The sequence below is a fragment of the Theropithecus gelada genome, chromosome 6, assembly GCF_003255815.1.
Source record: "Theropithecus gelada isolate Dixy chromosome 6, Tgel_1.0, whole genome shotgun sequence".
Lineage (NCBI taxonomy): Eukaryota > Metazoa > Chordata > Mammalia > Primates > Cercopithecidae > Theropithecus > Theropithecus gelada.
In genome coordinates, this window is record NC_037673.1 from 55,922,880 (window position 1) to 55,938,747 (window position 15,868).

Here is a 15,868-nt window from a genome sequence, read left to right on the forward strand (position 1 = left end):
GACCCCTCCTTCTCCCATTCTTCTCTTTCTCTGCCTCACACTGCCTAATACGTCTTTCCTCTTTCTCTCTTAACTTTCTTTCCTTATACCTTCACTCTCCACCCTATCCACAAGTGAAACTTCCCTTGCCACTTTGCCCCCACTAAGAAAACAGACCTCCAATGCAACCTCTTAACAGGCTAATTTTAAAATCATGAACCTGCTTACACCTTCTGTGAGTTTATCCTATATCTTCTCTATCTTCTGCCTGCTTCCCACTAAGGTTTTATCCCTCCATCCCACCTCCAAATCCTTTGCAGCTCAGATTCTCAGATCTGCTTTAGTCACTTGGTCTCCTCATCCCACTGACCCTATTATCCTTCAGTTTACTTCTGTGCACACGTTAGAGGGCACGTGCTCCTCCTAGGAACCAGGGCCAGGTCAATTACGCTCCCATCCTGACATGACTTAGAGAACAAAAAAGGCAAAACGAGGTACTGCAGGATTCCTCTCTAGGAATTATATTTTGTTGAAATTGCTCTTGCTACTTTGGAATCTGGTGCTCACTAAATACATTTTAAAAATATTATTTGGATATATTTTGAAAATACAATCAGAGGCCAGGCGTGGTGGCTTATGCCTGTAATCTCAGCACTTTGGGAGGCCAAGGCGGGCAAATTAGGATGTCAGGGTTCGAGACCAGCCTGGCCAACATAGTGAAACCCTGTCTCTACTAAAAATACAAAAAATTAGCCAGGCATGGTGGCAGGTGCCTGTAATCCCAGCTGCTTGGGAAGCTGAGGCAGGAGAATTGCTTGAAGCTGGGAAGCGGAGGTTGCAGTGAGCTGAGATCACACCACTGCACTCCAGTCCAGGCGACAGTACGAGACTCTATCTCAAGAAAAAAAAAAAAAAAAGGAGGAAAGAAGGAAAATACAACCAGAGAATAAACACTTGCTCTTCTATCTGTCCATCTTCCCCACCAATACAACATCCAGAAAATAATCATCTTTACACCTATTTAGAAGCACATAGATGTTAGTAAAGTTTAACTGAGCATTAGGTTTTCGTCTTTAAAAATGTTTTGAGGCTGATGCACTGGCTCATGCACTTTGGGAGGCCAAGGCAGGAGGATCACTTGAGCCCAGAAGTTTGAGACCAGCCTGGGCAACATAGTGAGATCTTGTCTCAAAAAAAAAAAATTAAATTAAATTAAAAAAAAGAAAAGCCAGTGTGGTGGCACATGCCTGTGGTTCCATCTACTCAGGAGGCTGAGGTGGGAGGATGGCTTGAGCTGGGAAGATCAAGGCTGCAGTAAGCCATGATGGTGCCACTGCACTCCAGCCTGGTTGACAAGGTGAGAACTTGTCTCCAAAAAAAAAAAAGTTTTGACATGTAGTATACTGTTTCTGGGACTAAATTAGAGATTTAAGGTTCGAGGTATGACAAAAAATACCTGGAATCATGCCTTACATTAGAAGGTAAGGTAAATACTGGTGTTTTCCAATGAGCTGTAGTCAGATTATTCATGTGTATCAAACAGACAATATATTGAAATATTTTAAAATAAGGCAACAAGTAATTTTTCCCATGAATTCTATTTTTTTTTTCTTTTGAAATGGAGTCTCACTCTGTTGCCCAGGCTGGAGTGCAGTGGCACCATCTCCATTCACTGCAACCTCTACCTCCTGGGTTCAAGTGATTCTCCTGCTCAGCTGAGATTACAGACATGCCTCACCACACTTGGCTAATTTTTGTATTTTTAGTACAGACCAGGTTTTGCCATGTTGGCCTGGCTGGTCTTAACCTCCTGGCCTCATATGATCTGCCTGCCTCGGCCTCCCAAAGTGCTGGGATTACAGGTGTGAGCCACCACACCCAGCTAAATTCTAATTTTTTTTTTTTTGAGATGGAGTCTCGCTCTGTCACCCGGGCTGGAGTGCAGTGGCAAGATCTCGGCTCACTGCAACCTCTGCCTCCTAAGTTCAAGTGATTCTCCTGCTCAGCCTCCTGAGTAGCTGAGATTACAGACATGCACCCACCACACTTGGCCACTTTTTGTATTTTTAGGAGAGACGGGATTTCACCATGTTGGCCAGGCTGGTCGCTAACTCCTGACCTTGTGATCAGCTCTCCTTGGCCTCCCAAAGTGCTGGGACTACAGGCTTGAGGCACTGCGCCTGGTTGCTAAATTCTACTTTTGAAAGAACAAATTTCCCTTACCTAGGGACTGATGATTCAGTCTGTAATGATGCATGCTCTTCATCTTTTTTTGTCTTTTCTTCTATATATCCTTTAGCCATTCTACTGTATTAACACTAGACAGAAAAAAACAGTATCTTCTGGCATAAAGTAAACTAATCTTCCTGATGTACAATACAGAAACAGGCATATTTCTAGTAGGAGATTCCTTATGATGTATTAAAACCCAATTATCACTTACCCTTATGGAGATCTTACATCTTAGAGACTGTACTGACAATATAAGATTAAGAAAACGAAGAACAGAAAATCAAAATATACACCAACGAGAATGTTAATAGGTTTCACTCTTATCACAGCATATTGTTGAAACTTACTTAAAATATATTTTTTAAAAAGACACAAGAGGACAAGTGTTTAGTTTTTAACAAGGGAGTGGACTAGTCAACAAATATTGATTATCTAATTTATGAACAGCTCTGTCCAAAGTGGTCAAAAAAAAAAAATCAAGACTTTAGTTTTCCTAAACCTATCTTAATTTTTAGTCTTTTAACAGAATTATATCTTTGTTCAATCTTTACAGTCTTTAGCCTCTTTTGTGAAATGGGTTTCCTTGTAAATAATCAAATGACACCTATATATATTTAAAGCACTCATGAAATAATTTTATCTCTTTATTAAAAACTGTGATAACCCTTCCAAATTTGAAATTTATTGTCTTCCTAAATTCTTGCTACAAAGCCTATCATTAATATTGCAGGTCATTTTTTCCCTAAAGATTGACAAAAAAAACACTAACAAATATACAATAAAGTCTTTATGGTCAAAGAATGTACTCCTTTTATAAAACTTGGAGTTGATGTAAAGACACAGACAACACAAGTTACCTTAATAATAAATGCACTTTTCTTTGTAATTTTGGGTAAATCAATGTGATTTATAATTCTTTTAAAAGACACACAATCACTTGTATTTTTGCATGGTTCTTTTTTTCCTAATTTCCCACTATAGTGAAATATCTGTTTCTCATTCTCTATTGGGTTTGGATTGGAACCATCAGGTAGAATTAAAAGTAAAATAACTAAAGGAAAATACTTTATAGATCTTGTCAAAATACTTTGAAGGGTATAATCTCTTTAAGTTTAAGATGGCTTTATTCATATTTAAGTGAAAAACAAAAAGCAACCAAAACACTGCTGTTTATACAGAAAGCAGCTTCAAAATCAGCCAGTTATTTTCTGAAATAGAGATGGCAGACATTATTAGCCTGCACTTACTCCAATATGGCAGCCGCATCTTTGCCTCTTTGCTATGGACACATCCCCATCAGGCCTGTACTTTCTACTCTCCAGACCTGTTTATGACAGGCCAAGGTGTTTCCTATTATGGTGCCTATGGCTGCACAGTGCACTGCTTGTCAGTAATAAAAGCCAGAGGCTGTCCCTATAGGGATTACAGTGCAGCAGACCAGAGATGCCGATGGGAATGCAAGCATGCCCTAGGCAAACATTGCAGAATACTCTCTGACAGGCAAAAGCCAACAAACACATCCTTTCTTCCCAGACTAGCAGGGAAAGTATTCAATTATGTCATTTTCACTTGGAACAAACTAATAAGAAGAATGTTACTGCTAAAATAGGTAGAGACAAGAAAGAACAGTTTATGACCATGAATATGGCCTCTATGGTTTTTGCCTGTGCACTACAAACTTTTAATTTAAATGAGATGAGACTAGCATATACTGTGATCTACCATATACTATGATAAAATTTCTGAGACGTGAGTATCTAAAAGCAGAACTGTGAATAAGCGAGAAATGCTCAGGATTCCTGTCACTGAAAAAAAAGAAAAAAAAAACCTTTCTTGAAAGGCACAAACTAGAACATTCAGACTCTCCATCTACCAATACAAGATAAAAAACAGCATTTACATTAACCAACATCATGTATCTTGTACTAATTTATGTGACTAACTACAAAACGTTATTATATTGACACTCACTGTGTAGGGTGTCAGGATGGCCAAGTGGTCTAAGGCACCAGATACTCACTGGGTTGGGCTAAAAACACCGTAGAAGACCTCATCAGAACAATAAAACAAAGACACAAAATATTGTACTAAGAGTTAAGAGAATTACAAATAAAAGTTCTGTGGAAAGTCAAAGGTATCCAATTAGGAGAGCCTGAGGTGGGAGATATAGGACACCCCAGATACTGGATGGCAAGAAGATGGAATTAAAAAAAAAAAAAAGGCTTTATAAAGGACATAACATTCCAGATAGGCCTTAAAAGACGGTTCCAATTTTTTAAATAAAACTTTTTGTTTTAGAACAGATCTAGATTTACAGAAAACTTGTGGAGACAATACAGATAATTCCTATATACTCTATACTGTTTCCCATTATTAACATCTGACTTTAGTATGGCACATTTGTCACAATTATTGAACCAATATTGATACATTATTATTAAGCAAAGTCCACACTTTATTCAGATTCCCTTAGTTTTCACATTTTTTTATTCAGATTTCCTTAGTTTTCACATTTTTTTATTCAGATTTCCTTAGTTTTCACATAATTTTTCTCATTTTTATTTTCTGTTCCAGATCCCATCCAGGATACCACATTATATTTAGCCCTCGTGTCTCCTGAGGCTCTTCTTGGCTGTAGGTATCTCAGGTTTTCCTTGTTTTTGATAACCTTGACAGTTTTGCGGAGTACTGGTCAAACACTGGTCAGGTTTTGAGGGTAGAATGTCCCTCAACTGAGATCTGTCTGATATTTGCCTCATGATTAGATTGGGGTTATATGTTTTCAGTAGGGAAACCACAGATAAAAAGTGCCATTTTCATCAGATCATATAGAGGGTACATATTATCACTTCTCACTGTCAGTGTTGACCTTGATAGCCTGGTTGAGGTAGTGATAGGTTTCTCCACTGCAGTTTCTTTTTTTTTCCCCCTTTGTACACTGTACTGTTTAGAAGGAAGTCAATATGCACAACTCACACTTAGGGTGGAGGGGGTTATGTTCTCCCTCCTTGAGAGCAGAGTCTCTATAGAAGCTATTGGGAATTCTGCACAGGAAGAGATTTGTCTATTCTTCCCCCACTTATTTATGTAATAAATTATATCAATATGGGTTTATGGATATTTATTTTACCCTATGGGATACAATCCAATACTATATTATTTTCTTGCTCAAATTGTTCTAGCTTTGGCCATTGGGAGCTCTTTCAGTTTGCTCTTGAAACTCTTCAATATATTCCCATGGGGGTAGGGTTCCGTTTGTTTGAGCAGGTCCTTACTTTCTGGCACTACAAGATGCTCCAGGCTCATCTTACATATTTCCTTCCTGATAGAATCAGTTATTTTTTTTCAAACAGTCTTGGTTCCTTTTATTAGAAAATGGCATTAGAAACCAAAATGTGTGTGCTAAGTGTGCTCATTGCTACTGGGGTATGGTTGCTTCTAGACTCTCTTGGCTGATAGAGCAAGGAAATATTTGTGTGTATACTAGATGGTAAGATGTTGAGAGGCAGAATGGAGAGTTACCTTCTTAATATATTTTTCTTAATATTAAATATTAATGAGATATTGTGTGCCTGGGTTACTTTCAGTCTCATGCAGAGGAAGAATTTATGAAAAACACTGGCTAGACTATTCTTCTCCACTGTATTATGCATTTCTGCTAGAAAAAGCTCAGAGATTTTCAGATATTCTGACAAAAATCTCAGGCTTGCTTGATGAGCTATACTGTAAAATTACAGAAAGAAACAAAAGGCAAACTTGAAGGATTAAAATAAAGGAAAGAAAGCATACAAAACACTACCAGAAAAAGTGAGTAATGGGGGAGAAGAGTAAATAAAACATAATAATCCTCTTTGGTTACTATCAACATTATTAGGCCACTTTATCAAAAGGATAGAAATCAGGATGGCAGACACCCTTCTCTAATCCTCACCCCGCAAAGTAAGAAAATAAAAATGAATGTTATTCCTTCACATATGGAACTGAATGAGTTCTACTGAGTATCTAGTATGTTCCTGATTCAGTCTAGACAATTCTCATCTTTTAATTCATTAAATCATCACAGCAACTATTTAACAGATGAGGAAACTAAAGCACAGAAGGCAATGTGGCCCAATTTATATTTGGTAAAAGGCAGAGAATGAATCCAATTCAGGCAGGCTGTTTATAGTAGGGTGCTCTAAATCCATGGACCATTCTGCCTAAGGAATGAATATTTTATGAATTGGAATATTTCTGCTGAAGGAATTTGTCATTTTCTCCTCTAGTGGAGAAATCTAACTCAGGGCAAAGAAGGAAAAATGTTGATTGTTTAAAACAATAAATTAGTCTCTAAATTGTTTTTGCAGCTGATTTAGACGCGTGTGTCCAAAAGTACGCCCCGTGTTAGTAAATGGCAGGCAAAATGCTGTAAGGTGGTGCAAGGATGAATGTTTTCTCATTTTGTCATTTATTAATTTTAGAAAAAATACAGAAAAAATATAACGTGAACATAAAACCCGTGATTTCATGAATACCATTACTTAAGATGAGGCACTTAAGTATTTACATTTAACAATAAATTGCTCTTAGCATTTCTATACTTTGACAATAAATTATCCAAAATAGAAATTAAGAAAATAATCCCACTTGCAACAGCATCAAAAAAATAATTAGGAGCAAATCTAACCAAAGAGGTGAAAGATCTATATACTGGAAACTACAAGACATTGACTTAAAAAACTGAAGAAGACAGAAATAAATGAAAAGATATCCCATGTTCATATACTGAAAGAATTAGTAATGTTAAAATGTCCATTCTATCCAAAGCCATCTACAGATTCAATGCAATTCCTCTACAGATTCAATGCAATTCCTATCAAAATTCCAGTGTCATTTTTTTCACAGAAACAGAGAAAAAAATCTTAAAATTTATATGAACCAAAAAAGAACTAATAGCCAAAGCAATCTTGAGCAAAAAGAACAAAGCTGCAGCATCGCATTCCCTCATTTCAAAATATATTATAAAGCTACTGTAATCAAAACAGCATGGTACTGACATAAAAACAAACATCAACCAATGGAATGGGATAGAAAGCTCAGAAGTAAATCCAAGTATTTAGAGTTAATTGATTTTTGACAAAGGGTCCAAGAACACACAATGGAGAGAGGGCAGTCTCTTCAAATAGTGATGGGAAAACTGGATGTCCACCTGCAGAAGAAAGAAACTGTACTCTTATCTCATACTATGTATACAAATCAACTCAAAATAGACATAAAGGCTTAAACATAAGACCTGAAACTGTAAAGCTACTAGAAGAAAATATAAGGGAATCTCTACAACAATGGTCTGGGTAATGATTTCTTGGATAGGACTCCAAAAACACAGGCAACAAAAACAAAAATAGACAAATAGAACTGCATCAAACTATAAAGTATCTGCACAAGCAACCAAATAACAGGGTGAAAAGACAACCCATGGATTAGGAGACAATATCTGCAAACCATACATCTGATAAGAGGCTAATATTTAAAATATATAAAAAATTCAAACAACCAAACAGTAAGAAAACAAATGGATTAAAAATAGGCAAAGGATCTGAACAGACACACTTTCCTCAAAAAAGAGATATGAATGGCCAACAGAGATACCAAAAAAAAAAAAAAAAAAAAAAAAAAATGCTCCTCAGTCCCACACAGTGGCTCATGCCTATAATCCCAGTGCTTTGGGAACCTGAGGCAGGAGATCACTTGGGGCCAGGGATTTTAGACAAACCTGGGCAGAATAGTAAGACCCTCTCTATATGAAAAAATAAAAAAAACAGGCATGGTGGCACACACCTGTAGTCCTAGCTACTTGGGAGGCTGAGGCAGGATCATTGAGCCCAAGAGTTTGAGGTCACAGTGAGACATGATCATGCCACTGCACTCCAGCCTGAACAAAAGAGCAAGACCCTGTCTCAAAAACAACAAACAAAAACTCAACAATATATCTAATTCTCAGGGAAATGCAAATTAAAACCACAATGAGCTATACCTCATGCCTGTTAGAATGGCTATTTTCCTTCTTTTTCTCTTCAACTTTTAAGTTCAGGGGTACACGTGAAGGATGTGTAGGTTTGTTACATAGCTACACATGTGCCATGTTTGCTTCACATATCATCCCATCACCTAGGTACTAAGCCCAGCATCCATTAGCCATTCTTCCTGATGCTCTCCCTGCCCCCATCCCACCCCGCAACAGACCCCAGTATGTGTTGCTCTCCACTATGTAGAATGGCTATTTTCAAAAGATGAATGATAACAAGTGTTGGCAAAGATATGGAGAAAAGGGAGCCCTTCTACACTATTGGTGGGAATGTAAATTAGAACCACCATATTGAAAATAGTATGAAGGTTCCCTAAAAACCTAAAAATAGAACTACCATACAATCCAACAATCCTGCTTCTAGGTATATACCCAGAGGAATTGAAATTGATACATCAAAAAGATATTTGCACTCCCATATTCATTTCAGCTTTATTTACAACAGCCAAGATACAGAAGCAATCTAAGCGTTCATCAGTGAAAAGAAGGATAAAGAATAAAAAATGTGAGATATATATATATATATATATATATATATATATATATATGAAGATTATATAGCCTTATAAAAGCAAGAAATTCTGTCATTCACAACATCATGAAATGGAACTGGAGGACATTATGCTAAGTGAAATACGTCAGGTACGGAAAGACAAATACTGTCTTTAATAAATGATCTCACTTTGTGGGGAATCTAAAAAAGTCAGTCTCAGAAACAGAGGGTAGAAAGGTGGTTACCAGAGGCTGTACAGGAGGAGGGAGAGAAAAATGGAAGATGTTGATCAAACAGTACAAAATTTCAGTTAGATTGGAGGAATAAGTTTTAGTGATCTATTACAATGCATGCAGACCCCAGTTAATAATAACGCATTATGTGTTTTACAATTGCTAAAATAGATTTTTGACATTCTCATCACAAAAAGATAAATTGGTGAGGTAATATAGATATGTTAATTAGCTTTACTGAATCTATGATGTACACATTTTAAAAATCACATTGTACCCCAGAAATATACACAATTAGTATTTGTCAATTAAGAATAATTGAAAAATTTTTAAAGATTAATAAAAAAGAAATAAGTTAAAACATTCAACATATAATAGCCGATATGAATGTACAAGAAATGACAAAATCCCAGCATTGTGGGAGGCCGAGGAGGGAGGATCATGAGGTCAAGAGATCGAGAACATCCTGGCTAACACGGTGAAACCCCGTCTCTACCAAAAATACAAAAATTAGCTGGGTATGGTGGTGGGTGCCTGTAGTCCAGCTACTTGGGAGGTTGAGGCAGGAGAATTGCTTGAACCCAGGAGGTGGAGGTTGCAGTGAGCCGAGATGATGCCACTGCACTCCAGCCTGGGTGACAGAACGAGACTCTCTCTCAAAAATGACAAAGTTTGAGCAACATTAACTTAGACTGTAAATTCTTAAAGAATAGAAAAGTTGTGTTTTTCTTCTAAGAAATATTATGTTTTTACATTGCAAGAAATATGTGACACAGAGTTTTTCTTAATCTCTCTTTTTTAATGTATTCTAGACAGGCAAGCACATGTAATTTATTGAGCACCTAGTGTGTGCTAATGCACCAAACTGAGCTTTACATACATTATAGCTAATGCTCTCAATAACTTTTCCATTTTATTTTCCCCTTTCATTATCCCCACTTATAAACGAAAAAACGGCTCCAGAGCGGAAAGGCCTATTGCCCAAAATATTAGATAGGAAACAACAGAGCTAGAATTCGAAACCACGTTTGCCTAATGAAAAACATTTATGTTCTTTCCACTGTACAAAGCTGCTGTAAGTATCACTGGTGCATATTCCAGGCCAGGGAGTAAATATCATTCATCCTTATCACATACAAAGTATAACAGAACAAAAACAAGAAGCTCTGAATACTAAATAATAATAATAAATACTTTATAAAAGATAAACTATTCTCTAAGAGTAAAAAATAATAAGCCTATTATCATTATAGCTGGTAACTGAACTTAACTAATTTTCTAATAGACACAGCAGAACTGTTTGTTGTTTAAGCAAATATCAAGGCATACCCCCAATCCCTGTTACAGGGAATAAAAGAGTCTTCTTCAAATGCCTTTCAAAGCTAATGTGAATATTAAAAGAAAGTGCTACTGATCTCTCTATATTCTAGAAAGATCTCAGATGAACAGTGTCAATTCAACTATTACAATAAATAGCCATGTAAAAACTGCTCCCCTGCTAGAGCTACACTATCACAAGATTAACCCCAGCAATCTACAGTTCCAGAAAAAGAGTTGGTCCCTCCTGCTGAAAGAGAAAACCAAGCTCTACATATGTTATGAATCAATGGAAAATAATGACATTAGCAGCACTTCACATCCAACATGTATTTATATCTTAAGTGATAGCTACAATCTATATAACTGTCACAGAAATCTTCTTAAATTGAACAAAAGCATTATCTATCATCCTTGCTATCTCGAAAAATACCAGTTTGTTTCATCTATCCATAACATTAGAAAAAATACTTCTTTTATCATGGCCAACCCTTATGTTTTGGAATTTTTTTCAAAACTGTAGACAGTTCATAATGCTCTCAGACAGAAGTTACCACTACCACTACCCCATAAATTAAGTCAAAATATAACTGAAAAGAAGAAAATTCTCTAGTAATGATTAATTTGTTGAATAACTAAAAATTAGGAATTTTGGATAATTACATGTTAGGAATAATTAAATTTTTACTAAATACTGGCACAGGAACTGAACGGATGACAATAGAGACAAATTAAGATTTGTTTTAATCCTTAGTTTTATGCTAAGGTAAAGTCAAGGGTTCTACTTTCCAGCGAAAGAAAAATTTCCTTTAAAATTGTTTCCCTCTTCTATTATTACTGAAAAGCAAAGGAAGTATTTTTTCTAACAGTGATTATAGGATTCTCAATCTTTCATATTAACTTTTAGGTACTACATGTAAACTACATAAATCTGTCTCCAATCTACCTCTATTAAGTAGATTAAAAAGCAGATATTGAACTCAAAACATCTAACTGTTGATTTTCTATAATTATAGAAGATATTTTCTTCTGATATTTAAAGTTTGTATTTAGGCATATTAACTCAACAATTTTTTAATCTAAAGTTTAATATGTTAATGTAGAAAACAACTGAGGCTATTTTCTCTCTATAAAACTAACATGCCTTTTCCAATTAACTTAGTTTCCTTCTTAGCAAAAGTTTAACATTTATCTCTATTCTAAGTTACGTTGTGGTTGCATAATGTGGAAATATCTTAAGATTTAGCCACTTCTATGAAGATCCTATATTTATTACAACACCCCTCTTGCCCAGAAGAACATACATCAACAAAAAGTGCTACTATATGTTCTGCATTGACTATTACAAAGCAGTAGGGGGAGCAGCCAGAGAAAGCACTGAGACAAAGCACCCCAGCAAAGCAACTTAATTTACAGGCAACAGAAACATGCTAGAGAGGTTTGTCAAAAGTCAAATACACAAAATAAATTCCATAAAGAAGTCATGACTACATTTGTAAAGCTGGCCTAAGTACATTCGGAATGAAGTATAGAAAAATCTGAAGTCTCTTAGGGGCTGGATTCTAACTTCAAGACAGACTTTCAGCTTGAAACACAGTCATTTCCAGCCATGCCAAACCTCAAACTGCCCCCAAAATTAGAGAGCAGAAACAAAATACCATTTTTATAGTGATACGTCTTGGGAAGAACTCAAAACGATTTCGTTTTCTCCTTTGAACCTCACTGAACTTACAGGGAAGGCCTGGTGAAAGGTGCATTATTAGGTCACAAGAGGATAACGTTACAGGGTTCCATAGCATAATCCTTGAAAGCCCTGAGGCCCAGACCGCTCGCTGTCCTTCTTTCCTCTCCACTGACTCCCATCCTCGATATACTTTCTATGAGAGAAAGGTAACCAAAAACACGGCGAAACTATTCTACTTAAAAGGTGTTTTACTACAAAGGCACATTGACCACTAACCCTTATTATATTTTACATGTTCTAAAAATTAGTAAGGTCTGCATTTTCAATTTTAGAGTAAAACGGGAAAAGTACTTAGTTAGCTCTTCTGTCTGGCATTCTGTAACTGGAATTTAAGAAAAACCTAAACTTCTAATTAGAACTTCAGAATGTTCATGTCTGTATTATACCAGAAAAACTATAAATATAATTTAAGCATTTTTATGATACAGAAATGTGTGCTATAGACAGTTATCTAAGAATTATAAAATTCCATAAAACTTGAAATGTCTAGTATAAGTTACAACGGAATGGTAAAAAGACATTTTAGCCATGTAAGCAACCAATGAAGTTTGACCTAAAACCCAAATAATAGCAATAACAACAGATACAGTGCCTACTATTGTCAGATACTATATTAGCTAGCTCTTTTTTATATATTCTTTTGAACTCTTACACTGACCTTTCAAGACAGTTATTATGATGCCCATTTTATGCTAAGGAAACTGAAGCTAAAAAAATTGAAGTGGTTCTCTAATGTAACTCCATTAGCAAGAAACAAAACCGTAATTCAACTTCCAGGTTTGCCTGCCTCCAAAGCTTTGAGACCTCACTAAAATTACGCTCAGTTGTAGCAATGAGGTTCCAAAGGAAATCTGTACAAATCTCAGGCAGATTAATGTGCTTATAAGGGTAAATGCTGTAGATTTAATCACTCAAATTAAATGCCATCTGGAATCTCTTACCCCACTTGGTACAAGCATCCTACATGTGTTATAGCCAACCCTAGCCTTGGCCAAGAATTCAATAATTTTCCTGCTTCAATGCCATCAACAAGCAAGCAACATTATAATACCAATACAGGAAGTACAGCTAGTTGCTCCTAGAGCATCATTTAAAAACTGCTAATTGGTTAAGATGCCTTTTATTGAGAAGTCTAAGAAATAGAAATAATATGTTAATCCAGTTTGTTTAATGGGTTTGAGGAATCAGTTTCCTCCTTCCTAACACCTAAATCCATCTTCATAATAAGTATTTTCTATCACCATTTAAAAATCCTGATCTCTTACTAGTGTTTTTATTGTGCTTTTTGATCTATTAGAGTAAATTTTTAAAACCTCAAGAGAGAACAGAGAATACTGTCATAATTTTTCAAAGGCTAAAAGAATAAACTGAAAATACCAGTTGGTTTGAACACGTATATGTAAAAAGAATGGATGGTAATAAAACTAACAACCGAAAAGTAATGTTTCAGATTCATTCATTCATACTCAAGAAATATCAAATAACTGAGTGGAGATGATGCAAGCGGTACACATTTCCAGTTCAGACTGAAGGTGTGGCAACACTCACAGGGGCCCTCGGATCAGCTGCTCCAACTCAGTTTACAGCTTTTGTGGATGTGGCCTATTCATGCCCTTGTTATCAAGAAGAAGAGTAACTTTACAACCCTTAGCAAAAGCTTTTTTTTCTTTCTATGCCAACCCTTTTTTGTCTATAAAAGTCATGTAAGCTTAGCACTTATTTAGAAATAAATAAGTTAAAGAACACATGAATGGCTTGGACATTAAAAGTTTAAGCTACAGCTTAAGCTGAGCTAAGTTTAATGTTAAAAATTAGTGTGACGGCAATGATTTTTCAATTCAGCTCTGTCGTGGGCTAGGAAAAAATATCGTAATTTTTCAGCCACAAGACATAAACATTGCTAGAATGACTACATTTTGAAAAAATTATCTTCTCGCTTTACCTAGATTTCATTTTAACCAAACAGACCAACCTCTCCTATCAAACCTGTAAATTAACTCAAAGTCTAATTTGGGGCCTTCATAGTAAAGATTACTTTTTCTAAATCTCTTATCTGGTGCTTTTAAAAGAAGGGATCATTTTAGGCAATTATTATGACCTAAAACATTTTTAAATCTTAATGTACAGATTAATTCCTTGACAGCTGAAGTCATTTACAATACATTATTAAATTTCACATTCAGTGTTAAATCCAAACATAGGTCTCAACATGAAGAATATGGATTTTAGGGAAAGCAACTAGCTGCTCAAATTCATTTAGCTGAAAAACTACTGTTAAATCATCTTGAAAACATACACTAATGCTTGTACATTGCTAAGTGGCTTTTGATTCTGCTCTTCCTTTTCTTACACAGAATCAACCACACAATGGAATTAAGAACTCTGGCCCATGGCAAAGTGCTCCCATTTAGCAGTTAGGACACTGGACATATTCAGCATATGTCTACTGCTATTAAGAATCAAATTATGAAAAAAAACCCCTGTATTTTATAAAACTAAGAATTTGTTACCCCAATGAGAACAAAGGTACCTAATGCCACAGCAGGGGGTAAGAGTCCCAGTAAGAGAGCAATAATTGGTCATTCTGATGAGGAGCTGTGCCAAATTTAGAAATGAGGCACAAATGACAAAAAACAGAATTGATCGTCAGTGTGGACATGGGTAGGTCAGTGTGCATATGGGTAGGTTAGTATCTGCTGGCCATGTCTACAGAGCCCCTTTTATTTATTTGAAGCCAACTTTTCACTTGACAATGCTACCTACAAAAGCACTGTTAATAGATAAGACAATCAAATGGCTGTTATGCTGTGGCATTTTTGTAAAAACTGCATGAGAACAGGTGGGATAAAAACCATAGTAAGGTAGAAAAAAAAAGTATCACTCATTGAAAGATACGTGCACACAGATGAACTGTAAGTTAATATAACCTTCTTGACCTTGTAAATAGGTAGCCAAAAATACTTAAATATCTTGCAGAGGCAACTATTTGTCACACATTACCAGTCTTTACTGGCTGAATCCTTCAGCCATCTGCACATGACATGCACAGGCAAATAGCCATTAAAAACATATATAATTCCAATTATCTCCTTGCATAACTAAAGACAAAAAGAACAGGAAATCCAAAAAATACAGCAAAACTGAAAACATTATACCTTGCCTTCCGTGCTATTTTAAGGCTGTCCCAGGCTGAAGGTTACTTCTCAGCCCTCAAAACTCCATTAACTGCCAAGACCAGCACCTTAGTACATATGGCACAGATGCCTAGTTGAAGCCTCCTTGTACTAAATGACCTCGAAAAACTGGGCTTTCTCTCCAAGATTAATGGAAACAAAAGTAATGATCATAAGGAACCTTCTAACTCTGTTAATGTTTCCTGCGGATGTGTATGGCCAACTGAATATATAAAGGCTCAGTTCTTGCGGGGTACCCTGACAACCAGATGAATTAGGGTGAAGGTTCCAAGTTCGATGAACTCTTCTGAGTTTGAGTGCCCTAGGTGGTGACATTCAAGTGATTTCACAGACATCCACCAATTCTTATTTTAACCGGGAATCCCAAGAACACCTTTAAACATGCAATGCCAATGGACCCTACTGGGTTTCTGCTACAAGGGCACAATGTCACTTAGGAACCCTGTGTCTTGGGAGGTACTTAAACTACGTCAAATTGCTTTTGGAAAATGTTTATCTGGCGTGACTAGGAGAGGCAAGGCATGGAAACAAGAACCTCCCTCTAAGGAGCAGAACAGCCAACATGCAGTAAGCCTAAAAAACCTCTCACTGTATTTCCCGGGGCTATGGGTA

At 36.2% G+C, this 15,868-nt stretch overlaps 1 protein-coding gene across 12 annotated transcripts in view; it reads right to left on the reverse strand.

Moving 5' to 3' along the window:
- The window catches only part of PDE4D (phosphodiesterase 4D), a 1,562,006-nt gene that overhangs the window by 47,649 nt on the left and 1,498,489 nt on the right, over positions 1–15,868 (reverse strand). The gene's annotated exons all lie outside the window — the stretch shown is intronic.